Source organism: Camellia sinensis, chromosome 5, assembly GCF_055761805.1.
Source record: "Camellia sinensis isolate YWXY chromosome 5, ASM5576180v1, whole genome shotgun sequence".
In the NCBI taxonomy this organism is placed as follows: domain Eukaryota; kingdom Viridiplantae; phylum Streptophyta; class Magnoliopsida; order Ericales; family Theaceae; genus Camellia; species Camellia sinensis.
The window spans coordinates 62,300,405-62,314,562 of record NC_138965.1 but is presented as its reverse complement, the minus strand read 5'-3'; the positions used below and the strand labels follow the sequence as shown (position 1 = coordinate 62,314,562).

Genomic DNA, 14,158 nt, shown 5'->3' with positions numbered 1-14,158 from the left:
AACAGAGACGGTAGTAAAGAAATGCAATACAGTGACAGTAGATGGAAGTGTTAGGGGACGAGGTAGACCTAGATCGACGTTGGCTATCGTAGTAAATAAAGATATGAATCCACTTAATTTGACTAATGAAATGGCCTTTGATTTGGGTGCATAGAGAAGAATGATTTAAGCAGCCGACCCCATTTGATAGGACTCAAGGCTTGGTTTGGTTTGGTTTTGGCTATGTTGTACCATTCTTGCTTGCATAAGTTATTATTGCAATTGGGCTATTGTGTGATTGTATTGATTTAAATTTTCGGAACGAAATTTCTTAAGGGGGAAGATCATGACGGTTCCGTTTTAGACCCGACCCTTTCCATGTTTTTAGATTCAGAATTTTGTATCTTTAATTGTTGTTTATACCATTTTCATCTTATTATAGTTGAGTTTGATTGTTTGGAGATGTTGGTTGTGTTTGGAACAGGTTGGGAGTTAATTTTTCAAAAGAGTTATTATCCATTTCCTTCTTTGTTCGCTCAAATGGTGCTTTGGTCTCTCGAGCAGTTTTTGAGATCTCCCAATATTTTTACAGGTTTGTAAAACTTCTGGGAGTAGGGTGATCTTCGCTCGAGCAATCATTTCTTCACTCGTGCAATCTTCTGCAGTTTGCAAAACTTCTGAGAGGGGATCATTGTGTGCTCGAGCGGTGTCAATTATTTGTGTTTGATACTCGAGCGGTGGTTTGGTCGCTCAAGTGGTCCGCGCATATATCAGATCAAGGAAAACCAATTTTTAGTCACTTTTTCATTCCTCTCTCTCTAAAACGTTTCTAAACCTAATTTCTTCACTCTCTCTCTCTCTATCTATCTATCTCTCTCTCTCTCTAGTTCTTGCCAAAACACCTCAAATACACCTAAATCTGTTGATTTCGCCGCTGTTGTGCTTTAGAGAAAAAGGTAGAGCTCGTTAAGTAGAACATATTAATCGATGAAAACTTTCATTTTGACTTCATCTCAAGTTAGGGCTTGCTCTCTTCTTCTTCTAAACTTGAGGTAGAGATTTCTTCAACCTTTTAGTATGATTCTAAACTTAGTTATGTGCTCCTCGTTAAGTATTGGGATTTAGGAGATGGGGGTTTTGATTTAGGGTTTGATTTTTGAAATGCAAAAGAGGAATTTTCAAATGAGTTCTTGAGAAATGTTGTGGGACTGTGAATATTGTTGAGTTGTTACTACAACAAAAAGCAGTTTTGGCAACCAAAAATGTAAATTTCGTCGCTGAAAGTAGGACAACTGGCGACTAAAATTGAATTAGTAGCCAAAAGTGAAGACTTTTGGCGACTAAAACAGTTTAGTAGCCAAATGTATACTTATTGGCGACTAAAAATCAGATTAGTCGCTGATTACATGGGTTTTAGCGACTAAAACAATTTTAGTAGCCAAAAGTGAAGGTTTTTGGTGACTAAAAAAAATTAGTAGCCAAAGGTATAGGTTTTGGCGACTAAAAAATGGTTTGGTCGCCGATTATAGGTGTTTTACCGACAAAAAAAAAAATGTTGTAGCCAAAAGTAAAGGTTTTTGGCTACTAAAAAAAATTTAGTAGCTAAAAGTGGACAATTGGCGACTAAAATTGAGTTTAGTCGGCAAAAGTGACGATTTTGGCGACTAAAAATCAGTTTAGTCGCCGAAAGTGGTTATTTTTAGGCGGAAATTAATTTTTTTTGCGACTAAATTATTGGGTAGTAGCCAAAACTAAGGTTTTTGGCGACTAAAAAAAAATTAGTCGCCAAAAGTGGCTTCCTTTTTTTTAATAAATAATTTATTTTTTACATAAATTATATTGAATAAAAATAATTATGTTTATATATAGTTTAATATTTATACGGGTCAATATAGTATATAAATAATATATTTTGCATACATATTCATGTGGTGCTATTGTAGCATAGTGGAGAGAGTGTGTTGCTAAAGGGTTAGAAAGTGGAAAGTTGGTGGTTCAAAACTTGAGAAGAGCAGAGGGTTACTTTTTTTTCTGATTTAACCTTTTGGCGACTAAAACGGGTGGTCGCCAAAAGCTTCAGTATTGGCGGCGAAAAAAATAGTCGGCAAATGTATAAATTAAAAAAAAATAATTCACTATTGGTGACTAAAAATTTAGTCGCTAAATGTATAATTTAAAAAATATAAATGAGCTTTGGCAACGAAAAATTTAGTCGCAGCAGACTTGGTTTTTGGCGACTAAAAGTTTGTTAGCCGCCAATACCTTTCGCGACAGTTTTCCAGCGACCAAGCCGGCGACTAAAAAATTTAGTCGAGAAAACTCAAAACCCGACTTTTGGCGACTAAAAATTTAGTCTCCAAATGTGTTTTTTTTTGTAGTATGTATTGAAATGTTAGAAATTCCTTCCTTAAATGTGCTTTTGAAAGTAAAAGATGTTTTATTGAAAATTCATTAATGTTTGATTTATAAAAGAAAATGAAAAGATGTTGGGTTTGAAAAGATAAGATGAATGCATCTGTTGATGATGAGAGTGGAGTTGGATATATATTATCACTTCCATTTTGAAATTTATGAGATTATACCTGTTGTTGAAAATTTATCTGTTGAGTAGAGATATCTGTTTTGGGCTATCAGTGGAGGATAACTTTGATTATTGTAGAAATTGCATGAGGATTAAATTAATTGAAACTAATTGCTCATACATCTTGCATTGAGCATTGTTTCATACTTAAACATCGAAAATATATTGTTTGAGAAAAAGGAGAGTATACCTTGGTGAATCTAGTTAGGGGGTGTGGTTGTGGTTTATATTGTTAGCTTGTGTCTCTTTGGTAAAAGTCCAAAAACCTGCGCAGTTAGGTGCCAATCCTTCAAGTTAGTACCAATAAAATGACTTTGGTAGTGCTTGTATAGTCTACTAGCAAACATATACTTAGAGATTCTAGTGTTTTGTATTCACTGCCCTGTTTTCTGATTTAAAAAGTATTATTTTTTGAATTGATATACATATAACTGAGACATTGCATTATTTTGAAAGAGAAAGTAGAATATTTGGCAAATGACATGCATATACATTCACCATACGACTTTGTTAATCTCCATACATTGTGTTTAAGTACTTCTACTAGGCTTTAGCTCACCCTACGTGAAAAACAAATTTTAGGTGCTCATGATATACCTCCACCAAGGACGTAACTTAAAAGGACTTGGAGTCGCGAGTTTTTTTTTTTGTTTCTTTTGTGTAATTATTTTTGTACAAGCCTTAGACTTTCTATGTATTGAGTTTAACTCACTTTTGTTATACCCAAGAATTGACTTAGAAAGATGTAGCCATTAAGGTATAAACTTATTTGTTCCAATTCATTTATACATGTCATATTCCCTAAATTCAAAATTTTAAATTTATAAATATATATATATATATCATCTTTTATACAATAAAAGAATATTAATGAAAGGTTAATTATATATAATTTGCTCCTTATCCGTTAAAAATCATGAGGTGATTTGTTATTATTATTTTGGCCAGTAACATCTCACATGCTCAATATTCATGTCAGGTAGGTTGCCAAAGCCTTAAAACAATGATCTGGTGGAATTTGAGAAAACCCATGACAGGAGTCTAGAGTTTTATTTAATATTTTTGTAAAAAAATAAAAGAAGAGGGGGGGGGGGAGGGGCGTTAAGTCCTCTCTTTTCTAGTAGTTTACATGAGTAAAGCATCCATCCATGTCTATCTTGTTCCTCTAGTTAGGAGCAAAATTAGTAAGTAAATGTTATAACAGAAATGTAAAGAATTCATCCACATTGTAACTTCAAAAATCATGAATTGAACCTAATATATATGCATATTTACATCAATATATTTGTTGTAAAAAGTAACAAGTTAAGAACAACTTGTGTCATAGCTTGCATAGCAACACTAATTTGTACATGGCCAGAAGAGCAAATCCTATATTTATAAGTTTTTTTTTTTTTTTTTCAAAAAAAAAAAAAAAAGAACACCATAGTGAGAATAGAACATTGGTGGCAACAAAAGAGAAAGAAACACCTCCTTTGATAATTCACTAGTGTAACTTCTTTGCCAAAGAAAAACAAAGGTCAATCTAGAGGATCCATTCTACACCTCCCACTCTCCTCTCTACTTGTTGTAGAAAAAGAAGCCCTATAAATGCAACACTGTCATACCAAACACAATGAGATATGTAAACATCTATACTATACTGTAAATGAAACAGCCAAAAAGTAAAGTTGAGTAAAGTTTTTTTTTCTTTTCCAAGATTGTCCATTAAGTGATTTTTTTTAGCATTTAAATGAATTCTTCCATATTTTTTGAAGGGTAATGGTGTGAAATTGCTCACAACTTTCAAATTCAAAGGTGATTTCTAAAAATTTCATCTCTTTTTTGAGAGTAACACACACATTATTACTTGCACAGCTATTTGCGTGTGTCAAGAGGCAAGTGATTTGTAATTTAAGAGTAAATTAAATTTTTCAGCCCTTTAATTTGACTGAAATTTTACTTTTGATTTTTCGTATTTTAATTTAAAATTTGATCCTTATACTTAAAAGTCCAGTTTCAATTTTGTTACTCCATCCAATTTCCTGTTAATTTTGTGCATGTATACCTCTCAAGAGGCTAACAAATATCAAAAAATCGTTAATTTCAATATCTAATTTGAACAAAAGGACCAAATTAAAGTTAGACTTAAACAATAGTTGGTCAAATTGGAAGAGTTAAAAGTGTCAAATATAGTTTGTATAACAAAAATGACAAGAAAACAACTTGAAATAGAAGAATGGAAAAGAAGAAGATCATACCATTGACATTACTACTTTGATTCAAGACAACTCACTTGCTCCACCAAGTCCTTCACATAACAACCCCAATCGGGTGGCTTGGCTATCAAATTCTCCAATTGAAGAACAATCTTGGATTGGTGTTGAACCAACTCTACTTCAACTTGAGCTGATCCATTCTCACAAATCACTTCATCCTCCAATAGTTTCTCCCACAAGATATAATCCTCATAGCTCAAATCCGGACTCATCGGTCCAGGAGATGCATTAATCTTTTGGTCCTGACTCGGACTACTTTCAACGTCCAACGAAGCAGCGAATAGTTTTTCCACTTCCGAATCATTGGTTGTCAACTCCTCCTGATTCTTATTTGTTACTTGGTCCTCATTGCTTTGTGGGGCAGCTGCCAATCTCCGTTTCTTCGCAATTTGGCCATTGCACAGTTCTTTTTTTGGCCTCATAGGATGGATGAATTGATGGAAAAAGGCTGGGTTCGAGAATGCTTTGGCCATGAATATCAGTATATCTTGTTGCTTATTCTCGGTTTTTCCTATTCGCTCCTTAACCGCAGCCAAGTGACTCTCTATGTTCTCTTGTTGTTGTTTCAGTTTCATGATTTCCATTTTCATTTTCATCCTATCATTCCTTAGTTTTTCAAGCTCAGTCTCGATTCCGAAATTGGCTGAATTGAGACAGGGTCTCATGACTCCTTGTTGCTGCACATTTTGGCGGTTATGTTTTCTCCTCTTTATGTTTTTCAACAAATGTTTTTTCCCTCCTTCGAACGCTTCATTGGCAAAATTCCCATCTGTCTGAATCAATTCTCTTAAAACCCTTTATACCAAAAAAAAAAAAAAAACACATAATTAGCAATTAGCAGGAAATCCCACAAACAATAAATTGCACATATAAGTGAATTGTTACTTTAGTCCGTAATCTTGTAATTTCAATTTCAATCTGCACTTTTAATTTTAATATTTTATTAAAATATGATCCTCCGTCACTTACCGTCGTAATTCCCTCCGTCACTTTTACCATTAAAATAGAAAAAGACCATGCGTTAAAATTAGAACCACCAAAATAAAATTTAAAATAAACTATCTAGTTTTACACAAATTTTTAATTTTTTTTTTCAAAATGTTACCAACACTGGGACTACGTTGCAAAAGTGTAAGGAAAAAATATTTCTTGGTGTAATTTACCCTTCAATAAATACACAAATCCAATAAATAAAATTTGAAAAAAAAAAGGGTTCAATTAGCCATCAACCAAACAGAGACCTTTAGAAATAGCTATAGCAACTGTAAACTAAAAACACAGAATATGCAGCGGATAAAATAATCAGATCATACCTTCTTGATGATAGAACCTTCTTGGATAAATCACGTGCTTCCAGAAAACTTCTTGATGAACCAACCCAGCAGTAGAGTGATATCACAGATTGAATATCACCCACACAAACCACAGTGTCAAAGACTTGATCGTTGTGTTTTTGGGAGAGAGTCAGTATATGGGTAGAAACAGATCATACGTTGTTTCTCATTTGATTACCCATAACCATATATCAGATATATAATATATTATTATATCTATCCATATCAGTTAAAACTGATAATATCTGTATCTTGAGTGGTTATCCTAAATAGGTTTGATTTCAAATTCAAAACCTATTTGGATAAGGATTCAAATTCAAATTTAATGGTCATGCCACATGGGCGCCCATTACTAACATCTCCCACTCGCACATGAGTTGGCATGACACTGCCACATCTCTATCTCAATCTCCCCAAAAAACGAACAATCTCATACTAGCCAATGCACCGTGCGACCGCTGAGAACACCTGCAAGTGGGAGCTCTATACTAGAAACTCAATATGAGTCAGCACAGAGACATCAACCCAAAAAGAACAGAAATAGTGTCTCATGTACCCAGACCCATCTAGCTACATCAGTCCAAAAAACATCTCTAATCCCTCAAAGAGCGTGTTTGACTCTCCTAGGTCCCGCATTATATTCACACCCAATCAGCATCCTATAAAGAGCGATGTGAGTTGTCGACAGTGAATATAGAGCAGAGATGTAGAACTAGATGATCTTCCCTTCACCCTCATATCATTCAATTTGAAATTGACCGCTTTCCCAGTAATGTCCCTTAAAGCCGAATCATACATGACCGCAGGCAACATACCAAAGTAGCTGAACATCAACTCCTCATCTTATGACATAGTCAAAGGTCACAAAAGGCACAAAGTGAAGTCATTTAGGGAAAAATGACTTTTAGGACTCACACGGTGAAGAAGCAGGGATCCATTCTTTCACCTCGCTAACGGGTCGATAAGCACATATAGTATGAATACATGTTACGGTGGAGTAACTCTTCCATAAAGAGTGACGTCATACTCGATACACCGTACAGATATTAGTCTAGTCGCTTTCTAGCGCCTAACCCGAATTCTCTATTTGCTCGCCTTCTAGGCACCAAATGAGATCTCGCATCTGGCTAATCATAACAGGCACAACATGGAAAGTGGGTACTAACATCCATGTTTGGTCCTTAACACGACCTTATCTTGGTTATAACCAAGGCGACATACATAGTGGATGATTTAAGCCTCTCTTGGCTCCGAATAAAAATAAACCACCAGTCTCATCCTTGCTCGCTCCCAAGCACCAAGGGCAATTGCTCGTGTGAGTGAGCCAATCTTGCCTGCTGACATCATCACCTGCTAATCATTATGATACAAACCATAATAGTGTCAACATCCCATTATCTCAAAATAAGTGATCGATTTTAAAAAAAACACAGCTTGTGCAATTATAGATTCCAAACATAAGCCTTATCAGCACCTCTTGCGATAAGTATGTACAATGGAATCCACCATGTGCGCCTCACATGAAGTAATTTAAGATCACTACCTCTTGCGCAATAACCTCTCTAAAGATATTTTGGTGACCAATTTGCGTTCATTCTTAGTGCGCCCAACTAGCGCATTGAATCTTACAATAAGCAAATTAATATACTACTAGTAAAGCATTTTATCCACAGTCTAATGAGCAAGGTCAATGTCTAAACAACTCCGTTAACCATTTACCAAGGATAACACTTATCATGCTGAATACGCCCACATAGCGTACTTTAGGCTCCCACAACAAAGAAAAGATCAAGGAATATAGGTCACCTGTTTCTCCCAAAGACAATCCGAGGATTCACTTAATAGCTAAGGCTCTGGCTTTTACCGATAGGTAAGTCAATGGATTTGCAATTTTGCATCTAGAATCATTCTAGGATATTCTCTATGTAAGTCATTGAAGACAAACCGAGAATTTTCCTAAAACAATCCCTAAGGATCGTACATCCGAGCATATAAATTACATCACCCATGTCCATCATATCTAAAATAGAGGACTGCCCACCCCAGGTGGCGACAACCTTATAAATTCCTGGCTCATAATGACTATTTAAGGAAAAACTTCTTTTGGACCATTGATCATGCCTCAGTGGTCTTCATTGATCATCGTTGGCCTATCATGGCTTGACGAAATCTAAGAACCACTGTTTGGATAACTGCTTTAGGTTGTAAAAGATTTATTGGAACCAGCAACCTTTTTGCGCTCCTAACTTTTCACCATAAAAGCAGAAGGTAAATCCTTACGGATCTACTTATCCAATTCTCTAATGAAAAAACGGGTCACAATGTCCACAAATCAATGTTCCGAACTTATGTCAATCATAGCCTAAGTCAAAATAACCTCACTCCCCAGGAGGAAGTCTTCTCATGGTCTACACTTTCCTCAATAGTGCGACCATTCGGTATCTAGTGAGCCTTATGCCTCAACAATGACTATCCAAATTACGCATAACTTGATAACAGTTTTGCGTCAAAATGGAAAGTCAACCAAATTATAAAAAAGGTTAATCCTCAAAGACTTTGTCTTAAACTGCGCAACATTGATCCACTTTCTAAAAACAGGGGACTAGAGCCTTTGGCATTATCCTAGGCTCTTTATCATCTTGCGGAGCAATCATGAATGTTTCCCTCTCAATCACCCAGTGATGACGTGGAAAATTTTCACATTTGCTACCACGCAACTAAGAATGTAGAGTATTCTGCTCTAATGGAGTAATCCATTAGTAGGCACATCGCTCCCACTGTCCCTAGGATATTAGAAATTTCTTTTCATTCTCAACTAGGCTACATAGAGCGCTATGCTTGGAATTCTCCATGTTATAGAGTTCCAAAAACTCTATTCACGTCACCTTTACTAATAAAACTTTATGTGACTTAGTTACACTACCACAAAGCTGCTTACCTATATGCACATGACCCGGAGGGTTTGCATGACCGCATACAATAATGCGCCACATGACCCTTTGTGTTTACAAGACAGCATACAATAATGCGCTATAGAACCCTAGGTCTGAACTTCGCAATCTTATGAGAAGTAAAATAAAGATAAGCTGCTTAACGGTTACAGATCGCCCATAGATGGCTCTTCGCTAACCCATTACTTAAAAGGAGTGTAAAATTTGATATGGAGGGCACTTAGTTAGGGATATAGGCAACAAACTAGTGCAATTTCCAATTGGGAAATATTTTGCGCCATTATCCACCTATCATTAACAATATTTAATTCCTTATCTCTACTACACAATTGTGTTGTTGAGTACTAGGAATAATCAATTTTCTAAGCACCCATCTCTCTTCACAGAGTTTTCTAAAAAAAATAACTCAAATAGATATTCGCCACCTTGGTCAAAACTAAAAGCATGAAAGCTGTTATCTAATTGATTTCAACCTCATATGTGCAATGTCAAAAATCATCTCAAAACTTTTGACTTATGGGAGATCAAATAGTCTTGACTCAGATGCGTATCGTAATTTATAAATGTGTCGAGATTGAGGCTTAGCTATCATACCCTCACACATATCTAGTCACAAATATCATAGTGGACTAAATGCGCCAATACAAATGACCTTCTACGGCTTTCCTACTTACTTGTGCACACCCATTGCGAACAAAGTTACATATTCACATGAGAGCAGGATGTCATAAGCGAGTGGGCTCGAGAAGGCCTACTCAAACCATCGTGTCATCATCTCATTAATGTGATTAAGTATAATAAGCCACTGGTTCATGACCAATGTCATAAACTAATTCCAATCATCTTAATGTGTGAGTTCTCAAAGACAAGTTTTAAAGGTTTAGGCCCAACTAAGTAATGACTCACGACAAAGTCATATTCACTAGATCATAAAAGGGATGTCATGGAGATATCAAGTGCGCCTAAGTCGCAAATTTAACTAGTAAGTGCTAATCCCCTGCACCTTCAAGTCAATTTTATTCTCCATACACTTTACTGCATCTAGTTGAAAGATGACGATACTCATCTTGCCATATCTATTTCTCGCTTCATAGTTACTTGCAATTAATTCTACTATCCACAAGAAGGAGAGAATAAGCTATCAACTATGACAGCTCCAAAGTAATTTAAGCGCGAATTAGGCTAAACAGTCTAATTCAACACAATGCTCTCACAAGTGATGCGTCAAATTCTTAGAGTCATAACAACCTTGTCGGCCTTGACCTTTTCATCACTATGCCGCAACATTTGCGCTTAGTGTTAAACGTTGTTAAAAAAAACGTTAGCCTAGCTAAGGAATTATACAAAGAAGCCCCTCCTCATGTCTCACACTCAAGTGTGGAAACAGTAAGTGTCCAGACTTAGACAAGTTGGCAATGCTAATAGATTTTGCAGCCACTAAGCGCTAATCTTTTCACTTAGTGTTAATAGATTTTGCAGCTACTAAGTGCTAATCTTTTAACTTCACGTGATATTTCAACGCACACTATTATAGTGCATGACATTTTGCTCCATCCAACTCCCAATAATTGGGTAGAGAGCAAAACACTGCTCATACTGGCTACTCGTCTTACACTTAATGACTAATTTATTTAAGCTCGCATTTCTAGGATGACGTGACTCTTGAATGTTACGTCATCCAATGATGTAACATTATTTACAAATCAAATTACAAAGTCAATCCGCGCAGCTCATTAGTCAAGATCATATACTGATCTATTGAGGGCTTACTAATTTCATAACTCCAAAACTCGCCAACCAAAACTACGTAGTATGCCGCTAACCATAGCGCACACATTAGTTTTTATTATGCCAAACAAGGCACCAAAACCACGGCGACTTTGAGTCATGTTTCCTTACTTTGGCTCAATTAAGGTTTGACCTAAAGTCTCCAAGACTTTTGCTCATCTAAAGAATGTGATTAGTTTGTTCACATTTGAACATCTCTACTAAGTCTAGGTCAATTAAATTAACTTCCATAAGTTAAATCAATTTAGAGAGAAATTCGCATTGGGATTAATTTGATTAGCATAATATAATTTTGCCGCAAAAATCTAAATTAAATAGTGACAATATTACACAAGTCGCAAGATCGAAAATCCGCTATGCTCGTAATCATCTCTTGCGCCACAGGTGACAATTATCCAAAATTTAATTTAATTTATGCGCAAAATATTGGTTTTCGGGAGTTAATCTACAAAGATTTCTCTCAACCGAATAACCTCCCACTGACTATGGCATATAAAAAGCATGATAAATTCCATACAATAGCATCTTAATGTAAATTTACAAATAACTCATGCTATATTCATTTAATAATGGAATTCTAATAAATAAATAAATAAATAAGCATGCTCCTCTAATTACAACATATTACAAACTCTAAAAAAAATATGTTGTATTAAATATTTAAATTATGTCATAACAGAAAGTACATCATCCTGAAATTTTCTGGTATTTTCTGGAATTTTCTGGAATTTTAAATAACTAATAAACACACATAAAATCAGAAATAAATATTCCAGAATCTGATAAAATGCTATAACTATACCAGTAAATAGTAAACTATATCAATAGTCTACAATAAAAAATTCAGCCCCAGAAATTTAATCATGCAACACCAGATGCATTTTAAAGCAAAAATAATGCATTATTATTTCAGGAAAAATATTTTTTATTTTCATAAAATTTTCAAAATTTTACAGAATGTAGAAAAATTAATTCTGAGTCTAACGGTACCAACCATGCTTAAAACAAAGCTATAACGAATAAATTATGGCCAATTAACGCAATTCAGAATTAAAAACAAACAAACAGAGCCTTAGAGCCAAGCCAGGCCGGAAAAACGGCTCGGCTCGGCTCGGCGCCGCTCAGCGCAACTCGGCGCGAGTCAGCTTAAGGGGCGGCTCGGCGCGCGTGCGAGGCGCGGACGGCGTGCGCGTGGACAGCACCGCTGACACGCGCGTGATGGCGCGTGCAGGCGCGTCTGGCGCGTGGCAGCGCGTGGGCGCGCGTGGCTGCGGCGTGGTGGCGCGTGCATTCCACGCGCCGCCTTCCAGGGTACTGACTGGTCCGATTTTTATACTGTCGGACTCCTTTTTTCAAAATAAAACCATTTATGGTATGAAAAAAGACATTAATGAACATAAAAAAATATTTATGCTCTTAATCTAATCAAAGTAGATTTTTTTTTCTTTACAAACATTCATGTATATAATGTAAACATACACATGTAAAAATATACACATGATTAAAAAGAAACACGAAAATATCCATCAATGGCTCTGATACCAATGTAAACTAAAAACACAGAATATGCAGCGGATAAAATAATCAGATCATACCTTCTTGATGATAGAACCTTCTTGGATAAATCACGTGCTTCCAGAAAACTTCTTGATGAACCAACCCAGCAGTAGAGTGATATCACAGATTGAATATCACCCACACAAACCACAGTGTCAAAGACTTGATCGTTGTGTTTTTGGGAGAGAGTCAGTATATGGGTAGAAACAGATCATACGTTGTTTCTCACTTGATTACCCATAACCATATATCAGATATATAATATATTATTATATCTATCCATATCAGTTAAAACTGATAATATCTGTATCTTGAGTGGTTATCCTAAATAGGTTTGATTTCAAATTCAAAACCTATTTGGATAAGGATTCAAATTCAAATTTAATGGTCATGCCACATGGGCGCCCATTACTAACAGCAACAAAACCCACAAAGAATAAACCGCAAATTTAGAAGATAAACACTCAAATTTCATAAATAGATCATAATTTTAATAGCAGAGAAGAGAAGAGGTTTTTTTTTTTTTTGAACGAGAAGAGATTGGATTGGAAGAATATGGAGTACTTACATAAGTGTAAAGTTGGCGGATAAAGCTTGAGAAATTGTTGTGCTTGAAGTATTTGGGCAAGAGATTGGTAGAGAACTGGTGATGATCCCAGACTACAAAGCTTTTCTGAGAGGCAGTCCATGAAATGATGATGTCAGTATCAGGGTCTTCCACCATGTGAAAGGTCTTCTTCAGAAATGGAGATGGTCCTGTTTCATGCAATCCCTCCATGGGTTTTGGGGCTGATGAGATTGGTGGTGAACATGGCATGGAATCACCACCACCACCACTGCCACCTCCTCCTCCTCCTACTAGTACTACTCCTTCACCACTTACCCAATCATCATCAACCAATACCCCTGCTTCTTCTTTGACTTCCACAACTTTCACTGTCTCCTCCTCCTCCTCCTCCTCAATTAAACCTCCACCACTACCACCACTAGGTATGTCATCATCAATCACTACAATGTTCTCCTGCTTGATTTTTAGTGTTTCCATGAGAGACACAGAGAGTTTTGGATTAGTTTCTAAATGAGTTGATTGTTTCTAATGCAGTGACTCTCAGAAAGGAGAGAGGGAGAGTTGTCTGAACTGAGAATGACCAAATGTCGAAATGTGTTGCCATTTGTAGCTCCAACTTACATACAAATCCAGGCCCCTTTACTTCTGGAAACGTTGCCGATGTAATGGCCCTGTTTAGTGTAAATTACTCATAAAAAAGTAAAAATAAAAAATACTTCTCCTCTAATTTCTAAATAATTAATTAATTTAAATTATTTTTAACTAATAAACTATAAGAGCATCTCCAACGGTAGTAGGCATTTTACCTATCTAAATATTGCTATAAAGTATATATTTTATTTTGCCTATCAACTGTTTTATGTTTTTACTCCAACCATGCTCTTTATTTTACCTATTTATCCAAATACTATTAATTTTATAGAATGCCACGTCAACAACAAAGATAGAGGGAAATGATCCTAATGAGTGAATACATTTTGCCTAGCGTTGAAGGCTAGCTACATGTAGCTAGTGAATATGAGTTGAGCCAAAATGCCTAATCATATGCCTAGTGCATTGGAATTGAAAAAAGTGAATCACACTAGGCATTTTAACTAACAAGTATTATATATCTAGTGCATTGGAGATGCTCTAAGCAGGCA

At 35.8% G+C, this 14,158-nt stretch overlaps 1 pseudogene; it reads right to left on the bottom strand.

The window, feature by feature from the left end:
- Positions 1-4,811: 4,811 nt before the first annotated feature.
- On the bottom strand, positions 4,812-13,493 carry LOC145791443 (heat shock factor protein HSF30 pseudogene; annotated as a pseudogene).
- Positions 13,494-14,158: the final 665 nt, after the last annotated feature.